We start from the raw sequence: 19,303 nt of genomic DNA on the forward strand, positions 1-19,303 counted from the left end.
CGAGCACTGAAGATGCAGGTACCTCCGAATCCGATCACGAAGCGCAAGGCCCCAGTGAAGAAGTCTGTGTCCAGTCCAGGCTTACCACAGCAAGCGAGGCCCCTATTGCCAAAGGCTGCTGCTTTCAACTTCCACGGCGACTGACGATGCCTTCATGGCTGGTTGGTAGGGTCAAGAATAGGAACATCCACTAAGTCATCCATCCGTAAATTCTATACTTGTTTGCTAAGAGTAGCCACTTTGCCCCTGTAGTCCTCTGCAAGCCAACAGTTGCTACATTGAAAGTCCAGAATAGAGCAAAATAAACACAGATCCTGCAGCGTTGAAAACGTCCGTTAGCTACCTCCATTTGAAACTACAGGCTAGCTAGGCTAGCTGGGCTTCCCTGTCTCTCTTCTTGTCAGGGATTTACTAGTGGGCTATGAGCTCCAGTGAGTTCGTAAATACAGCCCAAACAAGAAACACACACCGGAGTCACACATCAGTACGGAAAACAGAGAAAGCGGAGGACTTGCTCACTGTATGGATCCTGGCTGCACATACACTATACATGCGGGAGTTTACCAACTTGCAAGTTGGTGCTGTAGAAACAAGCAGTAAATTGCAGGGCAGTGAGCCAAAACACTTACCCCAATGAGCAGCGTGAACGAGCAGTGTGAACGAGCAGCGCAGTGTGATACCTCCAGGCAGTACTACAATTGGGAGAGTCTGACATGAAATCTCAACCCTAACCCTAGCCTGAGTTCTATGTCTGACAAGTAGTATGGAGCTTCAGTATTGGAGTAATGCTTCTTCATCCTTGGAGTATCGCTTCTTCATCCTATGTAATCTATTCCCTGTAAATCTGGTGATTGTCGTCCCCATCCCATTCAGAGAAATTAGCCATTAAAGTCTCTTGCATTTTCACAATCAATTAGTGTGGAAGTACCAGGTTTTGCACACTAGATGCCGCTGTTCCTGCTATTGTTAACCTTTTATCCATTTTGCTGGTCTTTTGTGTTTATTAAATGGATCACAACATTTTCTTACTTACTTTGGGTAGAAAACCAAAAGCTTTTAAGCATGATGAAAATAAATGGTGTGATCATCCTCACAAGTCAAGCCAGTCCTTCATGAAAGCAATTAACTTTGTCCTTCTCTAAGCAACCGAATGCTTCAACCCAAATCTTTGAATAGTCCAACAAATGACAGCTCGCTGAGAGGTCTATCATTATCGTACAATTCTCACATGAAGATTTTTCCTACAAGCCCAAAACTCTTTCTTGTGCTTTTTAAGGTGGAATGACCCGAGAGTGTGTGATGATGACAGTGTGTGAGATTTGTGCGTGTGCAACTGTGCGTGCATTCGTGTGAGAGGTGAGGTACCCTCCAGGCCACCCTGTGTAATGTGCTGTGCTTGGCTGGTATTCACGTTGATGCTCTTTGATCCTCTATGGGACATATGAACTCTCTTGGCCCAGGGAGCTATATTTCCCCCGACTGTCTCAGACTGAAACCATCAACCACTAACTTGGTAACCTGGACCCTGGTCCTGTGGTGGGCAGACAGGCGGGTAGAGGGAGAGGTCTGTGCGGGTGGCCAAGATGTTCTGGTTCTGGTCCAAGTGCTGCCGAGCCTTGAGACAAGCCTCAGAAAAAAAGCACCCAACCGCACCCTGCCGTGAGAAAACACAATGAGTCTGCCACCTCCTCATCTCTAGACCAGCAGACCAGACTCTGCCTGCCAACAGGAAAGAGGGAAAACACACCTATTTCTGTACGGGCTGGGAACGAAGAGAGTGAAAAGAAAGAAAACACACAATTATTTCTGTGGCAGCTGCATGTGAAAGACATGGGAAGAGAGTAAGGAAGAACAGGGATAGGAAAGTGTGTGGAGAGGAAGAACAAAGAATAATGAAAGGAGAGACATGGCTATGGCCTGTATAGCTTACCCCACTGTGAGTTAAAAGGCTACACCCATCATCTGGCCACACCCATCATCTGGGTTTCCTATAGTGACATCTTTGCTACTTCTGAGCCTGTCAAAACTATATTGTTCAGCTCCATCACACACACCCGGCAAGGCTTATTTTCCTACGGGTGTGTTATTATTCTTGCAAGTGTTGTGGATTTATTTGAGCAGCAAGCTATATGAGGAGGAGAAGCCGAAGCAATGTTGACCACTGGATTGTAGTGAGAAAGAGTCTCTGGAGGGGGTCTTCCTGCTGTCCCTACAGGCCTGATTTTTAACCCTGCTCCACATATGATCCCCTAAAACTCATAGAGCTGGGTCAGGGCCAGCTATAGGGAGCTCACTAATCCAGTTTGGGGCTGGCTAATAGTTAGCATGCAACATAACACGACTACAGAGGAGACTCTCATAGGTATGTTGAAATCGATGATTGGCGTGTATCTCCTACCACGTGTGCTGGAGGGCCCAGACATCTTTTTTTATTTAACCTTTATTTAACTAGGCATGTCAGTTAAGAACAAATTCTTATTTGCAATGACGGCCTAACCCGGACAACACTGGTCCAATTGTGCTCCACCCTATTGGACTCCAAATCTTACCTGCGCTTCATTTCCTATCTTAAGAATGAGAGACGAGGAGTATCTCCTTCTCCCAGTGATATAGAGCTGACAGAGGCCAGTCCTGTAACAAGTGGCCAGTGTAGTGGTCAGAAATAGAACAGAGTTGGAGCAGAGCAGAGCAGAAGGAGGTGGAGGGTTGGTTCTCTCATATGTCACAGGAAGAGGAAGTGCCCCCTCAGAAAACAGCACTATCATGTCCTGAATCTGATAAGACATTTGGAGGGAAACACCTGTCCCAGCTTGTATCGTGATACAGCTGTGAGCTCTCCATCCATTTATTCAATGTCTTCCTCCTCACTTTTTCTCCTCTGCTACCACTGTTGTGTAGAAGACGATTAGGACATCCCATTGTGAGGCCTTGAGTCTCTTGTCATTCTTCCAGTAGATTCCTCTAACCAGAACAGAGTTATTTATCAGCTGCTCGGACTGTTCTGTTTTGTTCCCAGCCCTTCTAAGCCAACAATTTCTTTTGAAGACTGAAATCATAAGACCGGTTATAAAAGACGTATCTCTGAAATAATACAAAATATTGTCGTCAATTATTTGAGTTTATAGAGGCTCCTAAAAAAATATTTTTGAGTGATAAAACACTGATTGGTAGATGATTCTCCATCTGCGCTGTGATTTGTTAGATTAAATCTCAGGGCTGATTTGTTATGAAAGTATATTTCAAAAGACTACTCTTTTCATCACCCTCTAGATGTCTCCTCCCTCTCCTTCCTCCCTGGTGCTAGCCCTTCAAAGAGCCCCTGCTGCCAGCCAGCGTTTGAAGTGGAGTAAGCTAACATGACACATGAGGAGGGAGGGACGGAAGAGATAAGCAGATTCACTCTACTTGGATTCCTCTTATTGACGTCTCCATCTTCCTCCCTTTTAATATCCATTTGAACCGTTCCTCTTCTGCTCTGCCCCCTCTCTCTTTCCCCTCTGGTTCTGTTATGAATCCAGTTTGTGGTCTCTCCTGCCAGGACAGAGACACCAGACCAGAGAGGCCTGATGTCCTGTGGTATTCTGGGTGTGTTGACAGGAAATACACAGCGTTCTTCTCTCTGTGTAACACTTCCCCAGTAACGCACACTGGGCACAGAAAGACACACTCCACTCGCTGCGGAATGGTCAAGGTCTGTGGCTGGCTCTTCGCGAGCAAATTAGTTTGTTAGCTTGTTGCTCATCTTTTGGCTGCTAACTGCATCCTCTGGCTGTGTGACTGACAACAGTATCTAATACAACTTCCAATAGCAAAGGCTGTCAATGATTAGATTTGCCAAATGCTAACCTGATAACTTCTGCATCCGCTGCTCTGCTTCTCTTTTGAGGCATGTCCTGATTGTATTTCATTCTGTATTTGATGTACTTGGCTAACTGGGGGTGCAGAGCTGTTGCCTGACTTTTTGAGTAGTCTCTCTGGTCAAGTGAATCATTTATCCTCTACTCACTACAGACTTTTAGAAGGAGATCCTGTCCTGCTAAGAGGCTGTGCCTTCCTGTCAATGGTTTTATTGCTAGGTTTCTGTTTTGTGTTCGTATGTGTGCTGGGTGGGTGGAGCCAGAATCTGGTTTTGGGGTCCATTCCATTTGATAGAGACTTTGATTAGGACTAAAGTTATTCTACAAACAGGCCGTGGAAACTGTTTGAAATCGACCTAATTTCTGAAATACAACCCATATTTATGTTGATTTATTTTCCCTTTTGTACTTTAACCATTTGCACATCGTTACAGCACTGTATATATACATAATATGACATTTGTAATGTCTTTATTCTTTTGGAACTTCTGTGAGTGTAATGTTTACTGTTCATTTTTATTGTTTATTTCACTTTTGTACATTATCTACTTCACTTGCTTTGGCAATGTTAACATATGTTTCCCATTCCAATAAAGCCCCTTGAATTGAATAGTAAATAGGTGTGTGTGTGTGTGTGTGTGTGTGTGTGTGTGTGTGTGTGTGTGTGTGTGTGTGTGTGTGTGTGTGCGCGTTGCGTGCATTGTTTGTGTGTGGATACGTTAACTCATGCCTATCTCTTAATGGCATAACATTCATTACACATCTGGTGGAATTTAGTTTGGAGACACACACACACATGTAGACACACCCACACATTGTTTATCCAGTCAGACTGACTGGGCAAGTCAGCAGGGGTACACAGTCCACAGGAGGGGCAAGAGTGCCCCCTTAAGGTTTAGAATAGCCACTTCTAGCAGAGAGCCACACTGGAGTTCACACACACACACACACACACACACACACACACACACACACACACACACACACACACACACACACACACACACACACACACACACACACACACACGCAGAAGGTCAGACACACGCACTCCATGGCCCCCAGCACCCTGTCCATAGTAGAGCAGTTACTCAACAAGACTGGCTGGTTATGGAGCCTTGTCTCACACCCTGCCAGTAAAAACCTCACCCCCGCCCCCGTCTGACCAAACGGCCTGGGGAAAACACCAGGGGAGAGGGGCAGAGAGGGGGGAGGGGGGGCAAATTACAACCATACCTCCTCAACCCCCCCTCTTTCTACCCCTTTATAAGAACTCTTGTCTTCCTGGAACCAACAAGGAAATACAGGCTTATGTTCTCTCTCACTCACTCACTCACTCACTCACTCACTCACTCACTCTCTTTACCTCTCTCTCTAACTCTCTCTAACTCTCTCTAACTCTCTCTCTCTCTAACTCTCTCTAACTCTCTCTACCTCTCTCTCTTAACTCTCTCTACCTCTCTCTCTTAACTCTCTCTACCTCTCTCTCTTAACTCTCTCTACCTCTCTCTCTTAACTCTCTCTCTCTTAACTCTATCTAACTCTCTCTCTCTCTCACTCCCTCTATCTCACACACACACACTTACACAAACGGTACACATTAGGACCCACACACAAGCATGCATACACACATATGGCCAGGTCACAGCCCTGGCATTTTAATCACGCTAACTATGTGTCCGCTTACGACACGCTTAATCATTACAGCCCCTCCGCCTCAGCACACAGCTAAGCCCACGATGTGTGTCTTCCTGAGGAAAATACTCCATAAATGACACCAATTTCTCGGTCATGCTTTTCAGAAAGTTTGTTGAACGTTTTTAGAATTCTTCCCACCCACATTCATCATCATAGTGACAGTGAAGTAAACCGAACGTTTATCTGGCTGTGGGACTTCTAATATTCCATTATCGCTGTTCTCTTTGTGGAGGAGCAGGGTCTCTGGTTCAGTCGAGCTCTGTTCTCTTGTCTTTGTGTCTCATTTTCTGTGTGAAGATGGCATGCGGCCCAATGTGAGCCCCTCTTTCTCCCCATCCAGCCCCAGTCCAGGCCCAGGCTCACTCTGGAACCGATTCCATCTGATATTAAACACATGGCAGCAGTTAGACGGAGAGAGAGAGAGAGATCGAGAGAGGAAAAGGAGTGAGAAAAAAAGAGACGAAAAAGAAAAACAGAGTAGATTTTAACATTTGGGATCCGTGTCAGCAAACCTCCCCCCCCCTTCTTTGGTTCTTTCTTTCTCTCTTCCTCTTCTCCTTCCTCCTTCTATCAGCATATAAAGGATCTAACCTTTCTAACATAGTTGTTTCCTGTCTTTAGTCCTGAGTTAGTCCCCGAACTCTTCCCTCTCTTGGTGTTCACATGCTCATCAGAAGTATGCACACGCCCGGCTGAAGGTCACAGACACACTGGGGACAAACCCAACAGAACAGTGCCGAGGCTCTGCCATGGCGTTTGGTGGCCTTTTTACAGAACCAAACACTGGCACGTCTCTGAAAGACGGCGAGAGGGAGAGATGGAGAGATGAAATATGACGTTGGTTCCGTTGCAGAGCACCCTGTATAAGACACAGTGGCATGATAGTGAGATGTGTTCGCAACAACCTTTAGGGGTTTTCCGGGGAAACGCGTGAAGCTCACGTTACTGCTTTTATGGCAGATGATATCAGTTCTTCTTCTTGACCTGGTGGAAATAGAGGGAAAGGTTATGGGGGAGCTACAGATAGCCCCTCGGTCCAGGTTGTGGTTTTGAGAGGTTCTGGGGATGTTGGGAAAGACTGCTCCGGGGAATGTTGACACATCGGCAGCGTTTAGGGATGTTGGGAAAGTTTCTGATGTTCCCGCTAATTTGTGTTTTTTCCTGCGAGTGGTGCAACAGGGGAGTGAACGCCCCCTTAGTACCCAGCATCCAGTGGAGGCTGCTGAGGGGAGGACGGCTCATAATAATGGCTGGAATGGAGTCAATGGAATGGTATCAATGGCTGGAATGGTTTCCATGTGGTTGATACCACTCCATTCCAGCCATTTTTATGAGCCTTCCTCCCCTCAGCAGCCTCCACTGCCAGGATCCCCAACCTACAGGACAAGCACTCGGTCATATTCATGGTATGCGTGCGTGCGTGTGTGTGTGTGTACATAAGAGAGTGAGAGATCTTTCAAATCAAATTGTATTTGTCACATGCTTCTTAAACAACCGGTGTAGACTAACAGTGAAATGCTTACTTAAGGGTCACTTTTCTAAAATGCAGAGTTAAAGATACACAATTAAATAGTGTCAGGAGGAATAATTACACAGTGAATAGCAATAACAAGTAAAACTAACTTGGCTCTATGCAGGGAGTACCAGTACAGAGTCAATGTTCTGTGTGTGTGTGTGTGTGTGTAGAGTCCAGTGCAAAAAAGGGTAAATGCAGGTAGTACATATGTCTGCGTGTGTCTGTTTACCGGTATTTGTGTTAACCTCTGTGTGGCAATAGACATGTTGAGAGTATTTTTCCAGTAGAAGCTGGGTGACCTTACTGATGTGTGTCTGCCCTCTACCTCTTAGGTTGTCCTCAGCCTGATTGCTATGGGAAACGATGCTGACCAGTAAGCAGAAGGAGGCTGTGATGGAGGTTCGTAGACAGCTGGTGGAGGCCGCCAGCAAGGAGAACCTGCCAATCAAGATGAGTCTGGGTAAGGAAGGGCTTGGACACATCGACCATTATACACGGACATACAATGACCACACTCACCACACTCACTATATCTAAATACATGTATATTCTCTTACTTTCTCTCCCAAATCAAAATGCCACAGAATGCACAGACACTGTCTGATCTATGGCTGAATAATTAATAACAGAGGGGAAATGATTGCTGTGAGTAAACACATAATTATGTTATTATAATATATAGTCAAACTCAGAATTTGGAAGGCATGGCATTGAGGGGAAAATGACTATGTTGATAGAGAGAATGAGTGATAGAGAGAGGGGAGGTGGAGAGTGCAGTGTCCTGCTGTTTCAACAAAGAGACACAGCGCCACCTACAGAGAGCTGTGGTCACTGCGTCTGTGTTTATTTGCCCATGTGGCCACAGAGGGAATCTGAACCACATGTTGGCTTTCTGACACACACACACACACACACATACAGCTCTTGAATACCTTTGTTGTTTGTTAACCCTTTAACAGGCAGCTCAACCGGGAAGTTGAGCTAATTTTGACAACCGATTTTCAGTCAAATTGAATATATGAATTTTGTTTGGAATATTTCATCATCTCAACCAATGCAATTTAATAAAATTATTAAGTGGTTTTCATTATCTGACTCCCATATTTTTGTAAATACACATTCAACAATTACCAAAACCGAACATCATTTACCACACTTTTTCTATACTAATATTCCAATGGAAAATGTGTTTACTCTAATTGAGCAACTTAACTGTCTGGTTGAGATGTTTGCAATGTATTATTTATCAAAGTGTAATTAATGCAAACCAAAATTCTTCATTAATGGCCTATACTGAGGCTAAAACATATTTGGCAGATTTTTTTTCTTGTTGTGCCAGTTAAAGGGGTCTGAAGCGGACGGTAAACATACTACATGTACTACTAGATGTACTCATAACATACACATACTGTACACTCAAACTCCAATTTGATTCATTTACACTACTGTTCAAAGTTTGGGGTCACTTAGAAATGTCCTTGTTTTCCATGAGAACATACACGAAATGAGTTGCAAAATGAATAGAAAATATAGTCAAGACGTTGACAAGGTTATAAATAAGGATTTTTAATTGAAATAATAACTTTGCTATCATCCAAAAAATCCTACATTTGTGGCAATTACAGCCTTGCAGACCTTTGGCATTCTAGTTGTCAATTTGTTGAGGTAATCTGAAGAGATTATACCACATGCTTAGTGAAGCACCTTCCACAAATTGGATAGGCTTGATGGGCACTTCTTACGTACCATACGGTCAAGTTGCTCCCACAACAGCTCAATACAGTTGAGATCTGGTGACTGTGCTGGCCACTCCATTATAGACATAATACCAGCTGACTGCTTCTTCCCTAAATAGTTCTTGCATAGTTTGGAGCTGTGCTTTGGGTCATTGTCCTGTTGTAGGAGGAAATTGGCTCCAATTAAGCGCCGTCCATAGGGTATGGCATGGCGTTGCAAAATGGAGTGATAGCCTTCCTTCTTCAAGATCCCTTTTACCCTGTAAAAATCTCCCACTTTACCACCACCAAAGCACCCTCAGACCATCACATTGTCTCTACCATGCTTGACAGATGGCGTCAAGCACCCCTCCCAACATCTTTTCATTTTTTCTGCGTCTCACGAATGTTGTTCTTTGTGATCCGAACACCTCAAACTTAGATTTGTCTGTCCATAACAATTTTTTCCAATCTTCCTCTGTCCAGTGCCTGTGTTCTTTTGCCCATCTTAATCTTTTATTTTTATTGGCCAGTCTGAGATATGGCTTTTTCTTTGCAACTCGGAGTCGGAGCATCCCGGAGTTGCCTCCTTTACTGTTGACGATGAGACTGGTGTTTTGAGGATACTATTTAATGAAACTGCCAGTTGAGGACTTGTGAGGCATCTGTTTCTCAAACTAGACACACTAATGTACTGGTCCTCTTGCTCAGTTGTGCACCGGGGCCTCCCACTCTATTTTGGTTCGAGCCAGTTTGCGCTGTTCTGTGGAGGGAGTAGTACACAGCGTTGTACGAGATCTTCAGTTTCTTGGCAATTCTCGCATGGAATAGCCTTCATTTCTCAGAAGCAACAATAGACTGACACGTTTCAGGAGAAAGTTATTTGATTCCGGCCATTATGAGCCTGTAATCGAACCCACAAATGCTGATGCTCCAGATACTCAACTAGTCTAAAGAAGGCCAGTTTTACTTATTTTTTTAATCAGAACCACAGTTCACAGTATTTGCAAAAGGGTTTTCTAATGATCAATTAGCCTTTTAAATTTATAAACTTGGATTAGCTAACACAACGTGCCTTTGGAACACAGGATTGATGGTTGCTGATATTGGGCCTTTGTACGTCTATGTAGATATTCCATAAAAAAACTGCCGTTTCCAGCTACAATATTCATTTACAATATTAACAATGTCTACACTGTATTTCGGATCAATTTGATGTCATTTTAATGGACAAAAAATATGTGCTTTTCTTTCAAAAACATGGACATTTCTAAGTGACCCCAAACTTTTGAACGGTAGTGTAGGAGGTGCATACATGAATTATATGTAGTATGCTATGTACACACACACACACACACATACACACACACACACACACACACACACACACACACACACACACACACACACACACACACACTGGGCTGATACAGAATGTATATTGGCATGTGGCAGGTCTGTTTGCAGCAGTAATAGAGGGGCTCTGTGGTCCTGCTGCTGCTGTAATCACAGAGGTAAGCAGGCTCACTTAACAAGCAGGTTGGAATATATTACAGGGGGTCCCACACACACACATGCAGTATGCTGCCGCCATGGTGCTTTCATTTTACACATCTGTGTCTGAGAGCAGCATCGTCGTATCCTTCTAATTCTGGGTGGCTTGCTCTCTTATGGGTTTATTTATAAAAACACCTCAGAGGGAGAGGGTAGTAAAGAGGGAGAAAGAGAGATTTATACGAGCGGGAGAGTGGGAAATAGAGAGAGAGGGAGATAGGGAGAGAGGGGAGATATGTTGGTATAGCAGTAAGCTGTTGCTCCCCTCTGACAGCCTGTTGACTTAGCCTGTGTCCAGGCAAGAGGGAAGTGCCAAAGCCTTGACAAACTGGATCTTTATACCTCCCTGGCAGAGGACCAAACCTCCACTCCCCTCCTACCCCTCACAGTGTCCGTCCTGCCCCCACACTGTTCCCATCATGCCCACCAGCACTGTGGGACGCCACATTATAGCCCTGGGCTAATGCCTGTGTGGTCACATGACAAGGGAGAAAACAGAGCTGTAAGTTAGGCAGATTTCACACTGACTGCTCATTCACACATACTGTAGTAGTATCCATCCAGGCGCTCGCCAGGGCTGTAGCAACATATGAGGACCGAGCTCCGGAACCACCTGAGGTGAATGAAGCAACAGCAACCAATGTGATAATGGCTGGGGTCATTTTTGCTTGTTTCTGCTGTTCTCCTAATGCAGTGTCTTCAGAAAGTATTCACACACCTTTTTTGACATTTTGTTTTGTTACAGCCTGAATTAAACGTTTAAAAAAAAATGTTGTCACTGCCCGAACACAAAACCCCATAATGTCAAAGGGGAATTCTGTTTTTCTAAATGTTTACAAATGAATAAAAAATGTAACGCTGAAATTTCTTCAGTCAATAAGTATTCAGCCCCTTTTATTATGGCAAGCCTAAATAACTTCAGGAGTAAAAATGTGCTTAACAAGTCACATTAATAAGTTTCATGGACTCATAAGTGTACTTACTGTACCCCACATAAACAATTATCTGTAAGGTCCCTCAGTCCTGCAGTAAATTTCAACCACAATGACCAGGGATGTTTTCCAATGCCTCGCATAGAAGGGCACCTATTGGTAGATGCGTTTAAAAAAAAACTGACCTTGAATATCCCTTACAGCATGGTGAAGTTATTATTTACACTTTGGATGGCGTATCAATTACAGCCAGTCACTACAAAGATACAGGTGTCCTTCCTAACTCAAGTTGCTGGAAAGGAAGGAAACCAATTAGGGATTTCACCATGGTGACTTTAAAATAGTTAGAGTTTAATGGCTGTGATAGGAGAACTGAGGATGGATCAACAACATTGTAGTTACTCCCAAATACATACATGTTTTTTCTTCTCATTTTGTCTGTCATAGTTGAAGTGTACCTATGATGAAAATTACAGGGCTCTCTCATCTTTTTAAGTGGGAGAACTTGCACAATTGGTGGCTGACTAAATACGTTTTGCCCCACTCAAATCAAATCAAATGTATTTATATAGCCCTTCATACATCAGCTGATATCTCAAAATGCTGTACAGAAACCCAGCCTAAAATCCCAAACAGCAATGCAGGTGTAGAAGCACGGTGGCTAGGAAAAACTCCCTAGAAAGGCCAAAACCTAGGAAGAAACCTAGACAGGAACCAGGCTATGTGGGGTGGCCAGTCCTCTTCTGGCTGTGCCGGGTGGAGATTATAACAGAACATGGCCAAGATGTTCAAATGTTCATAAATGACCAGCATGGTCGAATAATAAGGCAGAACAGTTGAAACTGGAGCAGCAGCACGGCCAGGTGGACTGGGGACAGCAAGGAGTCATCATGTCAGGTAGTCCTGGGGCATGGTCCGAGGGCTCAGGTCCTCCAAGAGAGAGAAAGAAAGTGAGGAGAGAATTAGAGAACGCACACTTAGATTCACACAGGACACCGAATAGGACAGGAGAAGTACTCCAGATATAACAAACTGACCCCAGCCCCCCGACACAAACTACTGCAGCATAAATACTGGAGGCTGAGACAGGAGGGGTCAGGGGACACTGTGGCCCCATCCGAGGACACCCCCGAACAGGGCCAAACAGGAAGGATATAACCCCACCCACTTTGCCAAAGCACAGCCCCCACACCACTAGAGGTATATCTTCAACCACCAACTTACCATCCTGAGACAAGGCTGAGTATAGCCCACAAAGATCTCCACCATGGCACAACCCAAGGGGGGGCGCCAACCCAGACAGGATGACCACATCAGTGAATCAACCTACTCAGGTGACGCACCCCTTCCAGGGACGGCATGCGAGAGCCCCAGTAAGGTAGTGACTCAGCCCCTGTAATAGGGTTAGAGGCAGAGAATCCCAGTGGAAAGAGGAGAACCGGCCAGGCAGAGAGAGCAAGGGCGGTCCGTTGCTCCAGAGCCTTTCCGTTCACCTTCCCACTCCTGGGACAGACTACACTCAATCATATGACCCACTGAAGAGATGAGTCTTCAGTAAAGACTTAAAGGTTGAGACCGAGTTTGCGTCTCTGACATGGGTAGGCAGACCGTTCCGTAAAAATGGAGCTCTATAGGAGAAAGCCCTGCCTCCAACTGTTTGCTTAGAAATTCTAGGGACAATTAGGAGGCCTGCGTCTTGTGACCGTAGCATACATGTAGGTATGTACGGCAGGACCAAATCAGAGAGATAGGTAGGAGCAAGCCCATGTAATGCTTTGTAGGTTAGCAGTAAAACCTTGAAATCAGCCCTTGCTTTGACATGAAGCACTGGAGTAATATGATAAAAAAATTTGGTTCTAGTCAGTATTCTAGCAGCCGTATTTAGCACTAACTGAAGTTTATTTAGTGCTTTATCCGGGTAGCCGGAAAGTAGAGCATTGCAGTTCTAACTTAGAAGTGACAAAAGCATGGATTAATTTTGCTGCATCATTTTTGGACAGAAAGATTCTGATTTTTGCAATGTTACGTAGATGGAAAAAATCTGTCCTTGAAATGGTCTTGATATGTTCTTCAAAAGAGAGATCAGGGTCCAGAGTAACGCCGAGGTCATTCACAGTTTTATTTGAGACGACTGTACAACCATTAAGATGAATTGTCAGATTCAACAGAAGATCTCTTTGTTTCTTGGGATCTAGAACAAGCATCTCTGTTTTGTCCGAGTTTAAATGTCGAAAGTTTGCAGCCATCCACTTCCTTATGTCTGAAACACATGCTTCTAGCAAGGGCAATTTTGGGGCTTCACCATGTTTCATTGAAATGTACAGCTGTGTGTCATCCGCATAGCAGTGAAAGTTAACATTATGTTTTCGAATAACATCCCCAAGAGGTAAAATATATAGTGAAAACAATAGTGGTCCTAAAACGGAACCTTGAGGAACACCGAAATTTACAGTTGATTTGTCAGAGGACAAACCATTCACAGAGACAAACTGATATCTTTCCGACAGATAAGATCTAAACCAGACCAGAACTTGTCCGTGTAGACCAATTTGGGTTTCCAATCTCTCCAAAAGAATATGGTGATCGATGGTATCAAAAGCAGCACTAAGGTCTAGGAGCACGAGGACAGATGCAGAGCCTCGGTCCGATGCCATTAAAATGTCATTTACCACCTTCACAAGTGCCATCTCAGTGCTATGATGGGGTCTAAAACCAGACTGAAGCATTTCGTATACATTGTTTGTCTTCAGGAAGGCAGTGAGTTGCTGCGCAACAGCCTTTTTCTAAAATTTTTGAGAGGAATGGAAGATTCGATATAGGCCGATAGTTTTTTATATTTTCTCGGTCAAGGTTTGGCTTTTTCAAGAGAGGCTTTATTACTGCCACTTTTAGTGAGTTTGGTACACATCCGGTGGATAGAGAGCCGTTTATTATGTTCAACATAGGAGGACCAAGCACAGGAAGCAGCTCTTTCAGTAGTTTAGTTGGAATAGGGTCCAGTATGCAGCTTGAAGGTTTAGAGGCCATGATTATTTTCATCATTGTGTCAAGAGATATAGTACTAAAACATTTGAGCGTCTCTCTTGATCCTAGGTCCTGGCAGAGTTGTGCAGACTCAGGACAACTGAGCTTTGAAGGAATACGCAGATTTAAAGAGGAGTCCGTAATTTGCTTTCTAATAATCATAAACTTTTCCTCAAAGAAGTTCATGAATTTATCACTGCTAAAGTGAAAGTCATCCTCTCTTGGGGAATGCTGCTTTTTAGTTAGCTTTGCGACAGTATCAAAAAGGAATTTAGGATTGTTCTTATTTTCCTCAATTAAGTTAGAAAAATAGGATGATCGAGCAGCAGTAAGGGCTCTTCGGTACTGCTCGGTACTGCACGGTACTGTCTTTCCAAGCTAGTCGGAAGACTTCCAGTTTGGTGTGGCGCCATTTCCGTTCCAATTTTCTGGAAGCTTGCTTCAGAGCTCGGGTATTTTCTGTGTACCAGGGAGCTAGTTTCTTATGAGAAATGTTTTTAGTTTTTAGGGGTGCAACTGCATTTAGTGTATTGCGCAAGGTTAAATTGATTTCCTCAGTTAGGTGGTTAACTGATTTTTGTCCTCTGGTGTCCTTGGGTAGACAGAGGGAATCTGGAAGGACATCAAGGAATCTTTGTGTTGTCTATGAATTTATTGCACGACTTTTGATGTTCCTTGGTTGGGGTCTGAGCAGATTATTTGTTGCAATTGCAAACGTAATAAAATGGTGGTCCGATAGTCCATGATTTTGAGGAAAAACATTAAGATCCACAACATTTATTCCATGGGACAAAACTAGGTCCAGCGTATGACTGTGACAGTGAGTGGGTCCAGAGACATGTTGGACAAAACCCACTGAGTCGATGATGGCTCCGAAAGCCTTTTGGAGTGGGTCTGTGGACTTTTCCATGTGAATATTAAAGTCACCAAAGATTAGAATATTATCTGCTATGACTACAAGGTCCGATAGGAATTCAGGGAACTCAGTGAGGAACGTTGTATATGGCCCAGGAGGCCTGTAAACAGTAGCTATAAAAAGTGATTGAGTAGGCTGCATAGATTTCATGACTAGAAGCTCAAAAGACGAAAACGCCATTTTTTTTTTGTAAATTGAAATTTGCTATCGTAAATGTTAGCAACATCTCCGCCTTTGCGGGATGCACGGGGGATATGGTCACTAGTGTAGCCAGGAGGTGAGGCCTCATTTAACACAGTAAATTCATCAGGGTTAAGCCATGTTTCAGTCAGGCCAATCACATCAAGATTATGATCAGTGATTAGTTAATTGACTATAATTGCCTTTGAAGTAAGGGTTCTAACATTAAGTAGCCCTATTTTGAGATGTGAGGTATCATGATCTCTTTCAATAATGACAGGAATGGAGGTGGTCTTTATCCTAGTGAGATTGCTAAGGCGAACACTGCCATGTTTAGTTTTGCCCAACCTAGGTCGAGGCACAGACACGGTCTCAATGGTGATAGCTGAGCTGACTACACTGACTGTGCTAGTGGCAGACTCCACTAAGCTGGCAGGCTGGCTAACAGCCTGCTGCCTGGCCTGCACCCTATTTCATTGTGGAGCTAGAGGAGTTAGAGCCCTGTCTATGTTGGTAGATAAGATGAGAGCACCCCTCCAGCTAGGATGGAGTCCGTCACTCCTCAGCAGGAGTGTATATGTATGTATATCTCTCTCCCTCTATATGTGTGTGTGTGTGTGTGTGTGTGTGTGTGTGTGTGTGTGTGTGTGTGTGTGTGTGTGTGTGTGTGTGTGTGTGTGTGTGTGTGTGTGTGTGTGTGTGTGTGTGTGTGTGTGTGTGTGTGTGTGTGAACTCCAGTGTGGCTCTCTGCTATGTATGTACATACATACATACATACATACATACATACATACATACATACATACATACATACATACATACATTCATAAAAAATTATTGTTGCTCTACATAAAGATGGCCTGGGCTATAAGAAGATTGCCAAGACCCTGAAACTGAGCTGCAGCACAGTGGCCAAGACCATACAGCGGTTTAACTGGACAGGTTCCACTCAGAACAACCTTAATGCAAATTAATGACTTAAAAATCATACAATATGATTTTCTGGATTTTTTGTTTCATAAAAATTACATGCTTTGTAAGTAGGAAACACTGCCAATTTTGCAGGTTATCAAATACTTATTCTCCCCACTGTATATATATGTATGAATACTTTTTGAAGGCACTGTAGCATTTGAGAGTTTTTAAATAGTATAGAAATGCAGTATTACTGATGGGCATGATGGGTACCTGCTCAGGGGCCACGACCTCGAGGGGGTCCCCATTTGATTTTGTTAGTAACTATCACTCAGATATCATATTAATAAAAATTGGCATGGCATAAGTCGTGTGTTCATGTGTCAGTCTGAGGGTGTTCAGTGTTGTTTTTTGGGTGTTTTAACCCTGAGTTATTTTGACAGCGTGTGTGTGTGGGTTGCAGTAGAAGAGAAAAGTGTTGACAGGACCTGTGCTGGCTCTGTAGCATATGGCCTAATTCCCCCAGTGTATTGTGGAATTTTTCACTTTGCAGAAATAGTTGACTATGGCAGATACTCGATTGTACACTTTTACACACACTCACACATTTGCAGCCAAACCAATGCATCAATCCACTATTTCCTGCTTCCCCAGCCAACAGGATCAGAACCATGTCAGAAGAATCACAACACACACTGTTACATTAGTAGCAGGAGAAAAAGGACTAGGCTACACATATATTCTGAACATAAGACACACACACACACACACACACACACACAGGTGTGGCGATGTGACTGAGTGGAGTGTGTTGTGTGTGCTGTACTCTACTGTACAGTCTGGGAGCAGGCCCAGTGATATGTCCATAAATAAAAGCCCCTGCTCCTTCCTCTGCTCCAGGCAGCACCGTGAGTTACGAGCCTGGACTGTGAGTGAGGCAAACCACTGGAAAGCTTCATGTTCAAACAGCCAGAACTTCTAAGCCCCTGAGTCACCCACACACTCCACCAAAAATGCAAGTCATCCTTCTGGTTCAGTTTCAGGGTTAATAATGTTTGGCCCTTGGCCTTGTAGCATTGTTCAGGGGTTGACTCATGGTTGATCCTCAAACTCATTGTGTGCCTCTCTCATTTGCTATTTTTTTCACTGGCTTGTACTTCCTCTCACACTGTGTCTCCACCCCCGGGTTAGATTATGGTTGTCCCTCAGTATCTTGCGCTCCCAGGCCTATTCTAGGGCTAAATTATGTTTGGCCCTGGCTGTGGTTCTCCTCCCCGCTTCTGGGCTGAGTTATGGTTGGCACATCAGGCTAAATGATGTTTGAGTATACTGCCAGGCTTTTTTTACTGCCACGGTTCGGTGCTGTTCACAATATGGCTTTTCACTGTCTGGATATTCCTGGACCTGGGTCCATTCCTCCATTCTGTTTTAATGTTGGAAAGGTAACCTGATTCGCTTTTGTACACATATCTTCCATTCTGCCCGTTGGTGCCACACAGAGAGCACAGCACGTAGGTTGATTTAGGAAGGTGAGGAGACCACATTACCCAGCAGGCTGAGTTTCAACCGTCTTTAGTGCTGTCAACTTTACTCAGCACCAGACTAGGATGCTTTCTGGGAATAGGAGTCCTTTGTTAGGTTAATGCTGCCATTCTAACCGGTCTTGCCGAAAACTGAACACATTTTATCATCCGTTCCAGCATTACTACCTCAGTCCTGAGACCCAAGCAAAAATGACCTTTTCATTTGTCTGACATTCATTTATCTGCATGTCCAGCCCCTATATTTAGCCTCACAGTGGAGTGTGAGGCCATTTTCTTTTTAAGACAACCAGGGCTACAAGTAGAACACAAAACAATTTGATATAAACAGTTGCATGCATGCGTTTTATTGACAATCATCCATTTTTTAAAAATTTTATTTCACCTTTATTTAACGAGGTAGGCAAGTTGAGAACAAGTTCTCATTTACAACTGCCAAAGTCGAGGATAAAAAATGTAAGGTCCCACAAAGCAAAAACCTGATAGAACTGAACTCGTAGTAAGTTCACAAATTGTTTGATGAATATCCAACTAGCCAGTGACAACTGTGTAGAGTTTGGAGATTGTGACAGCAGCTGTGTGAGTTAATTAGAGTCAATCAATCAATCACATTTATTTATCAAGCCAGCATCAGCAGATGTCACAAAGTGCTATACAGAAACCCAGCCTAAAATCACAAACAGCCAACAATGCAGATGTAGCAGCACAGTAGCTTGGAAAAACTCCCTAGAAAGGCAGGAGCCTAGGAAGAAACCTAGAGAGGAACATGGCTCTCAGGGGTGGCCAGTCCTCTTCTGGCTGTGCCGGGTGGAGATTATAACAGTACATGGCCATTAAGGCCCGATTTATATTTCAAGATGTTCAAACGTTCATAGTTGACCAGCAGGATTGTAAGAGGGTGCAACAGGTCAGTACCTCAGGAGTAAATGTCAGTTGCCATTTCATAGCTGAGCATTCAGAGGTCGAGACAGCAGGTGCGGTAGAGAGAGAGGGAGAGTCAAAAGCAGCAGGTACCGCGACAAGGTAGCACGCCCAGTGAACAGGTCAGGGTTCCATAGCCACAGGCAGAACAGTTGAAACTGAAGCAGCAGGACGACCAGGTGGACTGGGGACAGCAAGGAGTCATCGGGCCAGGTAGTCATGGTCCTAGGGCTCAGGTCCTCCGGGAGGGGAGGGCGAGAGAGAGAATTAGAGGGAGCATACTTAAATTCACACAGGACAACAGATAAGACAGGAGAATTATACCAGGTATAACAGACTGACCCAAGCCCCCCGGCACATAGACTATTGAAGCATAGATACTGGAGACTGAGACAGGGGTGGGTCGGGGGACACTGTGGCCCGGTCCGACTATACCCCCGGACAGTCCAACCAGGATATAACCCCACTCACTTTGCCAAAGCACCGCCCCCACACCACTAATGGGAAATCAACAGACCAGCAACTTACTACCCT

The 19,303-nt window shown here is 44.2% G+C and overlaps 1 pseudogene; it reads left to right on the plus strand.

Moving 5' to 3' along the window:
- Window positions 1–19,303, plus strand: part of LOC118358653 (sec1 family domain-containing protein 2-like) — a 38,497-nt pseudogene that overhangs the window by 12,431 nt on the left and 6,763 nt on the right.

Source organism: Oncorhynchus keta, chromosome 26, assembly GCF_023373465.1.
Source record: "Oncorhynchus keta strain PuntledgeMale-10-30-2019 chromosome 26, Oket_V2, whole genome shotgun sequence".
Taxonomy (NCBI): domain Eukaryota; kingdom Metazoa; phylum Chordata; class Actinopteri; order Salmoniformes; family Salmonidae; genus Oncorhynchus; species Oncorhynchus keta.